Here is an 18,370-nt window from a genome sequence, read left to right on the forward strand (position 1 = left end):
TCGTGGTCAGCCCTCCCACTCGGCCAACACCGCGGTCGGGCCCTCCCGCTCGGCCAACCACCGCGGTCGGCCCCCCCTCGATTACCCCTTCCGGTCGACCACCATCCTGCCAATCCCTAACACACTCATCTATGTCACTAATATTCCCTTCGTTGGACTAAAGCTGCACTCAGGAATGGGGGACTACTGACATGTATAAGCCCATAAAGGCCATGAATCACCTATGGCCCATCACTTGAAGCCCAGTGCATAACCCAGCTGACGAGGTCCAGGACAGCTGGAGTCCAACATGGCATAAAGAGCCAATGACATTCAGACACACGGCAAGAGAAGGACGAACCACATCAGCAGACAAAGATCTGCAAAGTTATTGCCACTGCATATCACCATTAATGCAGCCCATCACAGCATTTATTACGACAACACCTCTCCGCCGGAACAGGACCCCCTTACCCTGAGCAAGGTAAGCTATAGCATAGGCTTTTGGCAAGGAGAGCAGGTTGGAAGGGACAGCGAAATGATTGCCAAAGGATATAAGCGAACGTTGTAGACAAGAAAAAGGTTAAGCTTTCTACCTCTAATCTCCTTCCATATACTCTACTTCTCTTCCTAACTTGATCGTCGGAGGGTTCACTGGGGGACTACCCCGTTCCCCGTTGAACTTGTTTGTAGGGTATCCGGTGGGCTCGATCATTTGAGCTTGGGCTTGAGGAGCTTGGACCAGTTCGCTCCATTCACCGGGGATAAACTGTATCAACAATTCAAAATCATCCTAAACATGAGACAAGAACAAAGTGCAATGCATTTATGTATGTATCTTTGGATCGAGACATGTCGAAGTGGTTAGTGAAAAATTTTGATGACAACCACAACCATCATTTGCATCTTCCTTAGTGCACACATTTGATACCATCTCAAAGAAAGTTATGTCAGGTTCAGGCTTTAAATGTTGATATAGCTAATGACACTGGTATCTCGCTTAAAGCATCACATGATCTCATTAGTGCCTTAGCAGGGGGAAAAGAAAATTTGGGATTCACGAGAGAGGACCAAAAAGCTACTTGCGTGAAAAAAGACAACGATATTTGCAATACGGGGAAGCTAGGAGTTTATTAAGATAGTTTCAACAATAAGTAGCTGAAAATCCATATTTTTATTACGCAATTCAATTGGATGTGGATGAGATGATTACTAATATTTTTTGGGCTGACCATGAGATGATTACAAATTATGAACTTTTTGGTGATGCCGTATCATTTGACACAACATTTCGAACAAATAAGGAGTATCGGCCAGTAGCTTTATTTGCTGGCTTTAACCACTTTAGAAAGACAGTGATTTTTGGTGCCTCGTTATTATATGATGAAACTACAGCTTCGTTTGAGTGGTTATTTGAAACCTTCTTGCATGCAATGTCGGGGAAAAAGCCTACCAGTTTTTTCACAGACCAAGATCAGGCAATTACAATGCCAATATCTGAAGTCATGCCTAAGGTTTTCCATGGATTATGTACTTTTCATCTAATGCAAAATGCTTTGAAGCATTTAGGGTACTTGCATAAGAGTGGTTCAAAATTTGGTAGTGATTTCAAAACTTGTATTTTTGGATATGAGGATAAACACGAGTTAATTGATGCTTGGGATTCTTTGATTGATAAATACAACTTGCGTGAGAATGTGTAGATGAAGAAGACTTGGGAAAAAAGAGAGCAGTGGGCGCACGTATACATGAAATACTTGTTCACTGTAGGAATGCGAAGCACTCAACTTAGTGAAAGCCTGAATGCAGCATTAAAGAGGTATTTGCAAGCTGATCAAAATATTGTTCAATTTTTTACCCACTTCAATTGGATTGTTGTAGATAAGCGGCATGAAGAAGTAAAAGCTATATATTATTGTAGACAACAATTGCCGAGAATGAAATTACAAAAGTCTCCTATGTTGAACCAAGTTGCGAATTTGTACACCCCTCCTATCTTTGACTTATTTCATAATGACTTGGATATGTCTCTTTGTTGTCGAGTGAAGCAATGCCATGAGTTAGAAGGAGAAGTTCAGTACGTGATTAGCTTGTATGGTGATGATAGAGAGTATATTGTGGAGTGTAATATGGACGTTAATGAGTTAGGAGGAGACAAAATTTGTCAAAGAATTCATTGCACTTGTCAAAAGTTTGAAAACATTGGAATTTTATGTGGTCATGTAATTAAAGCACTTGATAGAATGAATGTTATGGAAATTCCTAAGAGGTACATATTAGGTCGATGGAGATTAGATGCCAAGAGTGGTGAAATTAAGGGAGGAAAAGTTGAAGTGGATGAGAATGATCCCAAGTTAGAGATATTAGCACATTACAGGGATCTTTGCCCTAGGATGGTAAAGCTAGCAACTCAAGCATCTGTGTATAAGCCTGCTTATCAATTGGTTGATGAAGGGATTAAGGAACTGTGTACAAAAGTGAATAAAATGATGGTATTATTTGATGATTCGAGTGCTTGTGGTAGTAGAAGCAACATTGACATGAGTTCTAATCCTAACTTTGCACGAGTTAAAGGCTTAAAAAAAAAAAGAAAAAGAAGGTGGACAGAAGGGTGGGGGTAGATTAAAACCTTGGCATGAGAAGACTTATAAGAAGACAAAAATTATTTCACAACCTACCGACCGTAGTAAGGTATTGTTCACCTACTTGATTCTAATTTTTGTTTTCTTTTTGACTCACGTAATGTATTGATAAATGTTATAATTTTTTTAGAAAATTGGCCGATCAAGCAACACGTTAAATGTTCAAAGTTCCTCTTTATGCAGCTCACAGGTTATATTTTATTTTTTATATTTAAATTTTCTTATAATAGTATATTTACTTCTAATAGTATTTTATGAATTAGGATGTTGGGATACCGTATTGGCCACAATTGATGAATTATGTTAACAATCTTTTCAAGCTTGACGATACTAACATTACGTGCCCATCAAATTACCCACAGTCTACCCTTTTATCTACACAAACATCATTTAATCCACAAACTTCTCAGGTACGCAATTTTTCTTACGTTTGTAATGTAGTTTGTTTCTAATAAAAATAAATTGATTCCAATATATTCTCTCACACTTATTCATTTTAATTTTTTCAGGGAATGTCATTTGATGAAAGAGAGCCCAATGCCACGGGGGGCGAGTCATTCTTAGATGATGAAACTTTTTTACAATTTTTTAGTCATTCACAACCTCCCAAATAAAATTGAAATGTAATATTTTTATTTTATTTTTTACCGTAATTCTTAGATAATGGTATTTTTTTTGAAACATATTTTGAATATTTCAAATGATTTTTATAGAATTTTGTTTGAGCCTTAGATTTTTTTTTTTAGTGTAGTTTTGGATGGACATATTGTAGTTTTTGCATAACTTGATAATTGTTTGTTTTAATTATTGATTTGACAAATTATATTTGTTTATTCTTGAAGTAGTCATTTTTTTGTCATTTTGCTTCTTGTTTAGATGAATAGGTTCAAATATATATATATATATATATATCGAATTGAGTGGCATCATTAATTAATAAAAAAATATAAATTAAATTAAATGGACATTATTTATTTTGTCACTATGAAATTAAGAACTATATAGTGAAGTGAGATGATGACATCCACGTAGTTAGATTTATATATGAGAGGGTAATTTGTAAACAAATTGGGCCGAGCTAGGAAAGTCTTCTTTGGAAGTTGGGCCGCGCAATGAGCCGAGATAAGGGCTGGTGTAGCTCGGTCTTAGGCTAAGAAGACATCTCATATTATGGATTTGGGCCGAACTATGGGCCAAGGTGTTTGGGCTTCGCAAGTTAGACCTTGTCCTTGTTAGTTCGGTCGGAGACTGCTGCAGTTAGCTCGGTCTAAACAGACAAAACTGAGGTATCAGTGGGGGGAGAACCGAGCTAAAGGATAGCTCTGCAGGGCGTCATCTCAGAGTCAAGACTGATAGTGGTGCTTAAAGTATCACCGAGCCGAAATAACCTGGTTAACTGCAATGTCAGCTGAGGTAAAGATGTCAACCGAGGTAAAGGAGGTAACATCAATGGCAAGAGCCGAGCTGTGTATAGCTCGGCAGGGTGGCATTCGATAGATTGGCTTTCGATCACACGGTCCGAATGGCAGAGGACCGAGATAAGGCAGTTCGGTCAGAAATATATAACTGAGGTAAAGGGTTCAGCCATCTCACTTGGCTTGCAGTGATGAGACTCCTAGTAGGACTCTGCTAAGAAGAGTAGAGTCCTACTGGAATTGTGCAAACCATCTCAGTCGGTTAGTAGTGAGTAGGGTGTGTGATTCCTATGAGGACTCTCATAGGGAGAGTTGGAATCCTACTAGGATTGTGCCAAAGTAAAGTTTATAAAAGCTCATGACCAGACCTGTGGAGAGATATCACAATTCTTACTCTAGAATACACAGAGCTTATTGTCTATTGTCTAGTGTCTAGTTGCTGACTTAAGCATCGGGTTTCTGGCACACACTCGCCGGTTAGCTTACGTTTGTGTTTTCAGGTGGCAAAGCAACGTTGTTCGGAGGAGTGCAAACTTGATCAACAGGATCATACGAGAAGAATTATTTCGTGCTCGTACAATATACATTTTTTTTTTAATGACAACACTTGGGTGTATATACATATATAATGATTGTTTGAATAATATAATAAATAACACGTGTCTTTAGTAATAGTAAGGATACTAACTGGCACAGTGGTAAGTGTTGGCACCTCTCTTGGACAGGTCAGGGATTCGAAGCTCAGAGCTGTGGAGTTAATTTTAAAATCACTTTGTCGTTTTGGGCGTGCAGCAGTTGCTGCTGCACAACAGTATCCCCAACTCCCAAGTCTACACACTCGAAAAGAAAAAAAAGAAGAAAAAAAATCTATCCAGAATTTAAAATTTAAGGCCAAGATCCTTCATAGTGCCCACAACAAGAAGTTTAAATATACATTTTTTATATAAGTTTTTGAGACTCAAGAGATGTATGAAATTTGTGAACATGAAGTTTGATCATAAAATTGTTGCCACATTAACCAGTAGGTACTAATTAATCAACTTCCATTAATGAAATAATTTTTTCAAAATTTAAATTGAAGAAAATGACAAAATTATAATTTTTATATTCATAAGGGCAAAAATGACAATTACACAGTAAAAGCTATTTTACAGCTTATTTACCAAATACTACTCTGTTACTTAAATCTATAATCCTACAACTACATCAAACAAGTTATCAGCTTATGCTCACAGTTGTAAGTTATAATCTGTTAAGTTATAATTTATAATCATTTTCTAACAGCTCTACTAAACGGGGCTTAGGCCTCGTTTGGGAACCATCTTTTTTAGCCAAAAAGCCAAAAAGTTACTAAATTAGCTAAAAAGCCAACAAGCAATACCAAAAAGTCAAAGATTCTCTTTTCTCTCTACTTTTTGCACATCTTTTCGTAAAAAGCCAAAAAGTCATCCCAAACATACTAGTTTTTTTTAGCTCATATTTTAGCCAAATAGTCAAAAAGTTACTAAATTAGCCTGTTCCCAAACGAGGCCTTAGTCACAAGTGAAAGTAATGAAAAAATGAGAGATGAAATAAATGTTCATTTAAATAATAGGTGTTGACATATTGTTGTACACTGAGTTACACGCATAGAAACAGCTAATCATTCCTCTATTTTTCAAATTTTTAATTTTTTATTTCATTGGTCCCCGGGGCTTTTAGATTTTTGTGATTGAAACACACCACATGGCAGCAGAGATAAAAATCAAAGGTTCATTTATGAAATTTTTTTTTTTTTAATCAACATCACAAAACTATGTCTAATATAAATCTAATCATTTTAATTTTTAGGTTATGTCATACACAAATTGACAAATTGGTGGTCCCGATTGTAATAACTTATTCAAAATTATATTATTATTTTTCCCATAGACCCACATGAAGTTTCCCTAAAAAGTCGTCTTTCACATTTGGTATGTATATGTATTTGAAAATCTTTAAGGGGATAGTTAAAAGAAGGTTTATTAGGTATGTTAGTCAATATAATTCTAATTTTAAGTTTTAATAGGTTGATTATTAGGTTAGCTACTTTGGGGTCTTTTGGGAACAATAGTAAAAAGTTAGTTTTTTAGTTTTTTAGTTTTTTTAGCAAAAAAAAGCCAGCATTTTTACCCAAACAACTCAGTTTTTGGGTAAAAAAGTCAAAAAGTCAAAAGGTCAGTTTTTTACCAATTTTTCAAAATATCACTTTATCATCCTATTTTTTTAGTGGCTACAATTGAAGAGTTCCAGAGACTTTCCAAACAAATATGTATGTATATATCTTGAATTTTTGTATATTTATGTCTTAGATTTGGGATTTTATATATGTATATGTGTATGTAGCAATTTTAAATGTTTTTTTAATTATGCTTGATGAATTACGGAATAACTTATTTTGTATTTTTTTTCTCTTCATTCTACAGGTTTTGTATGTTTGTATGGCCAAATTTATTATTATTGCAAATTTATATTAGTAAAATATCAGCAATTAGTATTTTTTGTTTTAAAAATTAATTAAGTTAGTTTGAATGATTTGCTAAAATAAAGAGTGTGAATACAATAGCTAAAGTAATTAAGTAAAATAAAGAGTGCATTTTTTTTGTACGTTTGCTAGTGAAAAGTGAGAGTGTGGTTGGAGTATTAGGGAAATAAAAATAAATAAAAGAAAAAATTCTTTAATATTTTTAATAAAATAAATTCTAAATTCTAAATTTTTAATTTTATTAATTTTAATTTTAATTATAATTATAATTTTTTAATTTATTTCTAATCTAAACTATACACGTATTTTCATTAAGTAAAATTAATGGGAAAAAAATGAATTTTAACGATTAAACTTAATATAGATTATATAAAATGTCTAAAACATAATTTTTCTTTAAATTTAATGATTAAAATATCTTTTGTCCATTGATTTGATTTGACGAAAATAAACAAATAATTTAAATTGAAAATAAATAAAATAAAATAAAATTTTAATTTATTACAATAGTCAAATTGTGATGTATTCTGTATAATTTCTCCAAATGTTTATTATCAAAAGAAAAAAAAATATATGACAAAGCTCAAGAAAAAAAAAAAAAAAAAACATTGACACTGTCAAAAGGCCTTTAGGGGTAAGCAGTGGATATTCCGATTCGTCCAAACTAACTGAATCGAACCGATCCGTTGTATTTTGAACGGATGCGTGATAACGAACGGATGGTTGCTAATATTTTTTTTGAATCCGCCTAATTTTGGACAAATGGAAGATTTAAAGTTGCTTTGGCCGCAACCGCCAAACCGCGAGTACCCACAGTAATTTTTAAGACAGAAATTACCTTCTACTTACTTAGGTTTGCCATTAGGGGCTAGGCCAAGGAGATTGCAAACTTGGAAACCTGTTGTTGATAAGTTCAAGTCTAAGCTAGCAGGGTGGAAAAGAAGGATGCTATTGTTCGGTGGACTCCTAACTTTAATTAAATTGGTGTTATCAAGTCTGCTTTTGTTTTATCTATCTTTGTTTAAAATGCCAGAGGGAGTGGCAAAGGTTATTGATAAGGTTCAGGCTACTTTTCTGTGGGAAGGTTCAGATTTAAGACGGAAATTACATTTGGTGAAATGAGAGGAGGTTACTAAAAGTAAGGATCATGGAGGGCTGGGAATAAAGAGGATAAGAGATGTTAATGATTGTTTGCTCTCTAAGTGGTGGTGGAGGTTTGCGATTGAAGATAAGGCCTTGTGGAAAAGGGTAATATGTTCAAAATATCCAATGTCTGGTAGAAGATAGTTCCCATTTATGGAGAATTCAATCAGATTATCAAGGGCTTGGGGTGACATTCTTAGAGTAGCAGATTGCAACCCCCCATCTCAGGAACTTTTATTTTTCAAATATGGACTTTGTTATTGGCAATGGGAATAGAATTGGGTTTTTGGAGGACAAGTAGCTGAGGTGGGTGTACTAATTTCAAACCTTAACACTGCTCCGATTGTTTTGACCAATATTGATGATTGCCTTAAATGGAAATCACTTCCTCCCGGGAAATTTAGTGTGGCTTCAGTCTATAATAGACAGGAGGTTGGAGCTATCTCAGTTGCTCTGCCTATTATTTGGAAAAATGTTTCTCTTTCAAAAGCACAATTTTTTGGTTGGCTAGTGTGGAAGGGTAAAATTAAATCAGCAGATTTTTTACAACAGATTGGTGTGATTAGTGAGGAAGCTAGTACTTTATGTGTGTTTTGTAAGTCTGAAGGGGAGTCTTTGAATCATATGATGTTGTGGTGTCCAGAGGTATGGAGATTATGGTCACATATTGTAGGATGGTAGGGTCTTCAGTGGGTAGTGCCTGGTTCAGTTGAGAGGTTGCTGTGTTGGTGGGTTGGCTTTAAGTTCAAGAAATTTCATGGGATGTTGTGGAAATCTATCCCTTGTGTTCTCATGTGGTCCTTATAGAAAGCAAGAAATAAATGTGTATTTAATGGAGTTCAGCCTCATCTGGGTGAGCTGTGTGATCTAGTTAAAGTTCGGATTATTGTGTGGTCTAAATCTCACTTTCCCAAGTGTGAGTACACTATTCATGAACTTGTAAACAATTTGCAGCAGATCAGGAGCTATGTTTTTTGTTGAAATACTGGTGCTGCTGTTATATATATATATATTTTTTTTTTGGTTGAAATACTGGTGCTACTGGTGCTGCTGTTATACTGGTGCTGCTGTTATATTGGTGCATAGCTGCTGGTGTTGCTGCATTTTTGATGTTGTTGCTGCTAGTTGTTGCTGCATTTTGGTGCTGTTGCTACATTTTGGAGGTGTTTGTTGGACTTTTTTGAGTCAACTTATGGCTTCTGGCTTTTGGCTTTTAAAAAGTTATTTTGGACTGTTTGGTTAAACTTATTTCAAACAGCTTCTGATTCTAACAATTTATTTTAAGTCAAAAAAGCTAATTCTGAGAAGCTGCTCACCCCTTGCTTCTGATTATCAACTTCTACTATGGACATATTAATTCACGGTTATACTCTTAGATTTTTTTATTCTTTATTTTTTTTAAAATAGAAAAAGACCCAAATAGACTATAAAATATTATTATTATTTTTTATGAGAAATGTAAGCAAATAGTAAATAATAAAAAATAAAAATTAATTGAAAAAGCTACTTCACAACTTATTTAACAAACACTACTCAGTAACTTAAATCTATAATCCAGAAGTTATACCAAACAGATTAACAACTTCTGATTAAAGTCATAATTTATAATCTGTTAAGTTATAAGGTAAAATCTGTTTTAACAACTACACCAAACAAGACCTTGATTACTGGTTGTTGATGTCTAATGGTGTTGATGTATATTACTTTTGTTGCTGTTTGGTGGTTGCTGGGTTGAGAAGTTGGTGTTGCTGAGTGATTGGTGGTGGTCCTAGTTGCAAGTAATAGTAGTTGTTTTGTGTGGATGTTGGTGACTGATTTTTGGTTCCTGTTTTGTGTTTTGCTTTTGCGCTGGATGTTGGTTTTTCACCAACTTGGAGTTTGGAGTTTGTGCTAGCAGATGATTTGGTGTTCATCTTGGTGTCAACCTGGTTGGGATCTTGATGGTTCACTGTGATACTTTTACACTCTCCTCTTTTTAATGTACTCTGCCATTAGAGACGGCAATTTGAAATCGACCCGACAGGGACCCGACTCCCTGACCCCGATTGGAACGGTTTTTCTCCGAAAAATACTCTCGACGGGCCGGCGATGGTATTTAAAAATGAATCTCCGATCATTTTTGGGCCGGGGATGGTGATACCTTCCTCAGCCCCGGCCCGTCCGTGTCCCCGGCCTGTACTTGTTTACCCCGACATGAAATTACCATTACACCCATCTGCATATATATATATATATATATATATTATCTATTCTTTTGACTCATTTTAGGGTTTCACGCAGAGACACTGAGACACACTCACACACCGCACTCTCTCCTCTCTCTAGTCACATGGCTGCTGCCGCTGTCGCTCGGCGTCTCCCTTCTCCAGACTCTCCCACCGGCTCTTTGTCTCTCTTACGGCAGATCGACCTAATCGACTCTCTAGTAATTTCTGCCTATCTCTTCTATCAACTCTTCGATTTCCTTGTTTTCATCCCGATCTATCAACTTTTCATCCCTTCTTTACCCCTTTGCAGATTTGTCATTTCAGTCGCCTTACAAATCTGGTCTATTTGTGTACAAATCTAGATTCTCCTTTGCCCTTAGACAGCTAAGGGATCTTCTCTGTAACTCTTTTTTGTTGTGTATGTTTGCAATTTTTTGAAAAGGTGTTTGTTGGGTCTCATCTTTCTACAACAATATTACTGCTCCTATTTTTTTTTAATCAAAATTCCTACCATTCCTCAAATGGGTGAGTTCCACAGTGAGACTCAGGTGGTAGAAATTTCAGTAAAGGGGGCGGGATCTCTTAACATTTTGGTTATATACAAGAACTATTATTTTTAGTTGATTGAATTATTTTATTTTGTTATTTTCGAAAAGTATATACAATATATTTGAAGTCTTAGCACTGAAATTATCAATTTCTTTCCATATATTATGATTCATTTTCAATTGCTTTCAATATCTTTATTTTTTGGTGTGGATGTTGTTTCAAAAAAAAAAAAAAAAAAAAAAGTCGGAGATTTTTTGAGGTCGGAGAAACCCGATCCCTGTAGGGGGGTGGGGGAGGTCATGGGTTCCCGATCGGGAATTGAGGACGGGGACGGGGAATTATATAGGTTTAGGGATTGGGACAGGAAGTGCAATCCTCGGCCTGGCCCCGCCTCGCCCCGTTGCCATTCATATCTGTCATACTTTGTTTGTTTAGTTTTCATCAATAAAGCTTTTTTTTGCTGATCAAAAAATATTTGTAAGATTCTGTATTTTCAATTTGTTTAGATATTTTGTTTGTATTTTAAATTGAAAAAAAGTTTAGATATTCTATTGTATTTTCAATTTGTTTTCAATTTGAAATTTTTTTTATCAAATGGCAAGTGTTGATATTTGATATTTTTGTGTGGAAAATATAAGGCCTAATTTTTTTATCTAAAAAAAAAATCAAATTAAATAGTTTTTAAATTAAAAAAAAAATAATGAAATAGTTTTGATAATGTATGTTTTTTTTATACGTATTTATTATTAATATTTGACAATTTAAATGATAATCTTTTAGTTATGTTGAGTTGGATTGTTATAAAAAAAATATTGACAAATTATTGTATTATGTTCAAAATTTATAAAAATTTAAACCGCCAAACCGATTTATAATTATTTGCCAATTCGCTCAATCTGCATTCGTCAATCTGGCATATGGATGCAAATTAATTTTTTTCAATCCGGCATACAGATGATGGATTGAAAGTTTTCCGACTGCAACCGAACCATGAACACCTCTACTTAAAACTGATGTGATCTAGAAATAGAAATAGAGTAAAATTATTGCATAAGCATCATTTTTTTAATTATAAAATGTTGGAATGTTGATAAGTTAAATTACAATGAAAAAATTAAAATCATTTCATCAACTTGAATCTTAAATTTTTAACATTCTTATTATCTCAATAATTAATTACATAAATCACTGAACCGACTGTTTTATCCGCGTACCACTAATTTTCTTGTTTGTGAATAGTTTTAAAGTTGAAATACTGAAATTTATGATTGAAATATTCACATATAACTTTTGGACAAATAATTGCATTAGAAGTACACCTACCTAGGTTTCCTCATTTTTGTCTTTATTGTCATCATATCATATCATATGAGAATTGTATCATGTACCTACCTACACCACAGCTACCTACTGAATTTGTGGATTTCTCTCTCTCTCTTTTTTGTTTCTTCTCTAATATGGAAGTAACAGCGAGCTCTATTGTTACCTCCATAGCTTTGGTAACTTTGCTAACATGGGCATGGAAGGTAGTGAAATGGGTGTGGTTGAGGCCAAACAGTTAGGGAAGTGGCTGAGAGAGCAAGGTTTCAAGGGAAATCCATACAAATTGTTGTTTGGAGACACCAAAGAGATGATACCAATGATGAAAGAAGCAAGATCCAAACCCATTGACCCTTGCTCCGACGATATTGTGCCCCATTTTCTACCATTCCACCATCACTGTGTCATTCTTCATGGTATGTATCTCTCTTGAAAACTCTACTTGTTTGAATAGTTTCGAATTAGGTTTTCAGATTTTTTGAGGGCCACAAATAGTGGTGTGAATTTTGGAATTAAAAAAACAGAAATCATACAGACTTTTTTTTTTTTTCCCCACAATCCCACATACATATCAACCAGAGATAAGAACAAAAAAGAAAAAAATAAAACAAAAACAAAACAAAAAGTTGACCAATCACAATATCTTATGTACATTATTAGGCTAGCATTTTACTATGTGATGCGCACATATGTGTAGACTAAATTTGTAAAAATTGAAACACTTAATTCATGTTTGTTATGAAAATTATTTCGAAATATGGGTGGTGGGGTTTCCAAAAAGAATTCCAACATTTTTTTTAAGGAAAATAAGTGAGACTTCTTTTTTAAGACCCCACGATCTCTGAAGTGATGACTTTAGGTGTTGTGAGATCCCAAAAAAGAGGGTATCATTGTTGTTTCCTTAAAAAAAAAAAAAACTAAACAGGTCAAATGCTTGAGATTGGAGTTGAGTTTTGCATTTATGGCTGGACGACTTCTCAAATTATTCAATTTGTTACATTTTAATTTATTTAATATGTGATTTGTTACATTTAGTATTTAGTTTTTGGTGTTAGTGTCATTCAAAACAAATAATCGGGGAGTTAATTTTCAAAACTTTACCTAAAATCCCCAAATATGATTTTATTGTATTTTTATCCTTAAAATATATGCTCTGTTATCGAAAAACAGCCTCATAAATATGCTTGGAGAGCAAATTAAAAAATTAAAAAATTAAAAATTAACAAAAAAATGTAACAGGCTGGATACTTACCTTTTCTTTTTGAGAAATTCTACTATATACATTTTTACCATTTGCATCCTTAATTTATGTAATTTTCTTTTTTTAATTAGAATTAATTTTTTTCTTTAATTATGATTTTATTTTAGTTATAACTCATGAGATCTTTAGTTGTACCTTATGTATTGTTTGATTATAATTTTTTTTTTAATTATAACTCTGAAAGTATAAAATTATATTATTATTTTTTTAATTATAAGACATATGATACACATATGCACCATAGGCTTTCTTTTGTTGTTTAGAGACCATTTAATTAGCCATGATTATTTCTGATGAGAAATTGTTTTAGATAAAGTATTCTATCAAACTGGATAAGCACACCAAATCCAACGACCATAGCACGTCCAACAATACACCAAGTCCAACCCCAAGCCCATGGATATCAAACTCCTCCCATAAGAGTTGAATCTACAACTTCACACCTCAAAGTGGTGCTCCACAAATTACCATGCCAGGGGTCCTAGTTAATAACCATGAAAATGTTTCTTTTTTTTGGGGGGGGGGATTCCGAAACCGAAAATTTCTTTCACAAAAATTTAATGGAATTATTTTGTGAACTTGATTGAATGTTTCAAAATTCCTTTTTACTGGATGGAAAAGACAAGATTTGAATGGATTTAGAACTGGACTTAGCTTCTTCTTTTTTCTTTTTATCGATACAAATTAATTGGACTTGGATTTATTTAATTTTTTTTTTAAATTAGCAAAAAGAAATATATTGATGTAAAAACCAGTCTAGACTTAGGAGCTGTTCGTATAGCCATGTCTGCTTCGCCCTCTGTTGAATAATTTTCTGCTTCACTTTCTGTTGCATAAAATAAAAAATTTGGTTTACTCTTATATTTCTCCTTAGAAACATATCACTAGTTGCAATTCTATTAAACCAAACCATCCAGCCAAATTGCTTGTCGAAAGAAAATCAACAACACTTCCCTCCTTAGAATTAATTTGATAGTGTCATTGATTATTATATTACTAATGAATTTTTCCCCCTAATATTCCAGATTTTATACTTGGGGTGGGTGGATAAGTCAGGAATTGAGTAAGTAAGTCTAACTGGTTGAAGAGGCCCTTTGCAAAGGAGAAAATTAGATTGGCAACGTTTGAGTGTGATCCGGGGGCTTCTATTTTTGTGATGGCAGTTTTTCAAGATAGTTGGAGTGTGGTCAAAGGAGATTTGGTTGAAGTATTTTTTGAAAACAGAATTGTCAACACTTGCTCAAATGCTGCTTTTATTGTTTATTAATTAGACTTTGCTTCCAGTCAAGTCAGTTAAAAAAAAAGAAGAAGAAGAAGAGAGAGTGCCTATACTGGTAATTGAACTTCAGATGCTAGCCAATCATATAGCACAAAATCATCCTACTCCTTGAACAACAGAATCTCTCTTGTTGTTTTTATTTATTTCACATTTCTATCTTTGGTTATAGCGTTGAAAGAAGATGTAAAACACATTTTTATATCATCAATATTAAGATTCTTAAGCTCATCTCACATGTTATCATATATTGTTAATCATTTTATTAGACCAAGTCTTTAATGTACTTCTTAACCTGGAAAAATGGCCAAAACTTTCAGGTAAAGATTACTTTCAATGGTTAGGCCCAACACCGAGACTAACCATTACAGATCCTAAACTGATAAAGGAGATTTTATTTAACTATGAAGCTTTTCAAAAGCCAGGGATGAACCCACTTGGCAAGTTATTAGTGACAGGGCTTCTGGGGTACGAGGGTGAGAAATGGGCTAAGCACAGAAACCTTATCAACCCGACTTTTCATCTAGAAAAGTTGAAGGTATTTAATCTCTAATCTTGACTTCTTTAAGTTAAATACATTTGGATGCATGTAGTATGTTACAGTGTGCTTAGATGAAATTAAGAAAAAAATTAAAATTAAATAGACAATATTTTTTTTTATACCTAGCCATTAATTTCCTTGTTTTATCCACTTTTTTCTTTTTTTTTTTGGGAGCAAACATGAGAACCAAACCACCATTCATCCATTTTTCTTTTTTTTGGTTTCTTGCCCTTAAATTTTGTAAACTGCTCACTATTGTACTTCACAAATGCTTGTTAGACCCGAGACTAGCTAATTTAATGTGTTATAATTGTCATGAATGAACAATATCTTACAAATTAGTTGGGATCCACATTCAAAATATCTTCTTTTGTTTTGTTTTTTTGTTTGTTTTTTTTTGTTGGTTTCTGTGTTATTCTTAATGAAACTTAACAATTCCTTCTTTCTGCACTTTCTTTTATTTGCACACAACAATGCCTCATCCTAACTAGATTTAGAATCATACACAAAAAATAATAGTACTAAACAAGTAAAACAATTAGAAACTACTTAGTGTTTGTTTGAACTAGACATTCATTTGCTTCTCTTCCTCAAAATTGCTTTCCAGAGTAACCAAAACCCCACAAAATGTTTTCCATGCAAGTATTGCATCGGCAGTGCTTAACAATGTTTTTGGTATTTGTCGTATAACAAATGTTACCAGCAATGTACTCAAGTTGTTGTGAGATGATAAGCAAATGGGAGGTATTAGTCTCAACAAAAGGGTCATGTGAGCTTGACGTATTCCCGTATCTTGAGAGTCTGACAGGCGACATAATTTCTCGGACATCGTTTGGTAGTAACTATGAAGAAGGAAAAAAGATATTCGAACTCCAAAAAGAACAAACAGATCTTACAATCCAACAATTGCAGTCGATTTACATTCCAGGATGGAGGTAAGGTAGAATTAGTTTATGATTGTTTTGCTTGCTTTCTGTTTGAAAGACAAAACTCTTATATTGCATTACAATTTTAATTATATACCAATTGTGAGTTTCTTTACTTGTGTATACTTGATTTATTTACTTAAAGTAACTTTGATTGTACCTGATATCTTCATTTACATACAAAGATTGAATATAGGATTGTAGACAAATTTCTTGGTAGATATTAAATGCTAAAAATATATATATACCTACTCAAAAAGTTATATATATATATATATATTGTAAATTTTCAAAATACTTTACTACATATACTCAGCTTCTCATTGACAATTACGTTTCCAAAATTTATGTAGTTGAAGCCTAGATAGTTTTATCTTCTCATTTTCATATGATGCTTCATCGCTTTTTCAAGAAAATAGATTGGAAACTTTACATGTCTTTCTGTCCCAAGTAGTACCAATCACAAAAATTGAACCTTCTATTTTGGTTCTTTTTTGATGTCTTCATCTTTTCGAGATTTACTGGATTGCATGTAGGTTTTTACCAACAAAGACAAACAAGAGGATGAAAGCAATCTATCATGAAGTGGGATCTGTACTACGCAATATCATCAATAAAAGAGAGAGAACGATGAAAGATGAAGATGAAAATAATGACTTATTGGGTATACTATTGAAAACAAATTTGAAAGAAATTCAAGAAAAGGGAAATAAGAAGAAAATCACGCTAACGATAGAAGAGGTGATCGAAGATTGCAAGCTATTCTAGCTCACTGGGCAAGAGACCACCTTGGCTTTGCTTGTGTGGACAATGGTCTTGTTGAGTAAGCATCAAAAGTGGCAGTCTCTAGCTTGAGAAGAGGTTTTGGCAGTATTTGGGGAAAACAAACCAGACTTTGATGGGTTAAATCAGCTTAAAACTGAGTATTTTCTGCATAAACTAATTTTTGGAATTGTTCTCAAATTAATAGGACTAACTACAGAACTTTTTGCCTATCATACTAAAATCTTTTCAGAAAGAGAAAAATGTAATGCATGAATATAATTTGGAAGTTCGTGAATTGTATAAACTAAAACGGAACAGCTGTCATCTTCTGAAGAAGAAATTTAAGTACTAGCTATAATTGAATTGGAACAAGAATAACAATGTAGATGTATACATATTAATTTATGCTCCCTTAAACTTAGAAATTTGTGTTATTTGTTTATATTTTTTAACTTTGAATGAAATATTCATACGTATAACCTATAATAAATTTATAATAGAACAATATATTGTGTGTATTCTCCATGTTTAGTGTTCTGTATTTCTCAAAAATTACTATATCGATATGTCTACGTAGCTTCTTAGGTGTGCAAAAAATGCATACATATGAATGCAGAGCTATCATTTGATTATTGTATGAAAACATGACCAATCCAATTATACTTCTGCATTATGTATGGAATATCACTCATTTACCAATAAAGATTCAATTTAAATGTCCTGTAACTTTTATTTGCAGATAACCATGATTCTCAATGAGGTTCTTAGGTTATACTCACCAGCAAGCTACCCTATTCGAGCTGTACACAAGAAGACAAGGCTAGGGGAACTTCTTGTACCTCCTGGACTAGAGTTTCTTGTGCCAATTACTGCAATCCATCATTACCGTGAAATTTGGGGTGAAGATGCAACGGAGTTCAAGCCGGAGAGATTTGCTGAGGGAATTATAAAGGCAACAAAGGGCCAAAGCACATTCTTTCCTTTCAGTGGGGGTCCTCGTGTGTGCATTGGAAAAAACTTTGCAATGGTGGAATGAAAATTAGCCCTGGCAATGATTTTAAAACACTTTTCATTTCAACTTTCTCCATCATATGTGCATGCTCCTTTCACTATTGTTACGCTCCAACCACAATATGGTGCTCACTTGATCTTACAAAAAATCTAGGATCTGAATCTTGGAATTTCAATATGTAAAAATGACTATCTTAACTTTATGGTTAACGTTGTCTTATGTATTGGCATTGCTTTTCAGTTAGGGGATACGCTCTTCATAATATCCAATAATTCCTCTGTTTTTCAATTTGTCTTTGGTGGTATGGCTGCTTTTAGATATTTGTGATCGAACCACACCATATGGGGTGGCAGTAAATATTGAGTTTGTGTCAGATTGTTTGGTGCAATTTTTGCTTATAGCTTATTTGGTAGAAATAATTTAAATAAGCTGAAAAAAGTTAATTTTTCAAAAGTTGGGGGAGGAGAGCTTTTAACTTCTGCTTTCTATTTATTAACTTTTAGTTTAAAATAATCTCTACCAATCACCCTCATTATATATGCTAGATGAATGGTAATAATCATTATAATCCAAGGTTCATCTATGAATTTTATTTTATTTTAATTATCAACATCACAACCTAAAAATACTCAGGAAAAACAAAGCTAACATTTGAAATTAGTTCTCATCACCTTATTTGGAGAAGTTTTTTTTTCTCATTTATCTCCTTTGGAAGGGATAATTCAGCCCCTACCACTATTAAATCATATTTCTTTGGTTGAGCAAATTTCTCAATATTTAATTCACAACTAGATTTAATTTTCATTCTTATAAATACAAGCAAAAAGCATT

The 18,370-nt window shown here is 33.6% G+C and overlaps 2 pseudogenes across 2 annotated transcripts; both read left to right on the forward strand.

Annotated features, from left to right (window-relative positions):
• Nucleotides 1-9,946: 9,946 nt before the first annotated feature.
• On the forward strand, nucleotides 9,947-17,827 carry LOC145797317 (cytochrome P450 CYP72A219-like; annotated as a pseudogene). The gene is made up of 3 exons (XR_014338699.1): nucleotides 9,947-12,174; nucleotides 14,616-14,833; nucleotides 17,267-17,827. The product of XR_014338699.1 is annotated as a cytochrome P450 CYP72A219-like (transcript).
• LOC145797318 (cytochrome P450 CYP72A219-like) lies at nucleotides 14,945-17,260 on the forward strand (annotated as a pseudogene). Its single transcript, XR_014338700.1, has 2 exons — nucleotides 14,945-15,771; nucleotides 16,299-17,260. The product of XR_014338700.1 is annotated as a cytochrome P450 CYP72A219-like (transcript).
• Nucleotides 17,828-18,370: the final 543 nt, after the last annotated feature.

The sequence above is a fragment of the Camellia sinensis genome, chromosome 8 (genome assembly GCF_055761805.1).
Source record: "Camellia sinensis isolate YWXY chromosome 8, ASM5576180v1, whole genome shotgun sequence".
NCBI classification, from domain to species: domain Eukaryota; kingdom Viridiplantae; phylum Streptophyta; class Magnoliopsida; order Ericales; family Theaceae; genus Camellia; species Camellia sinensis.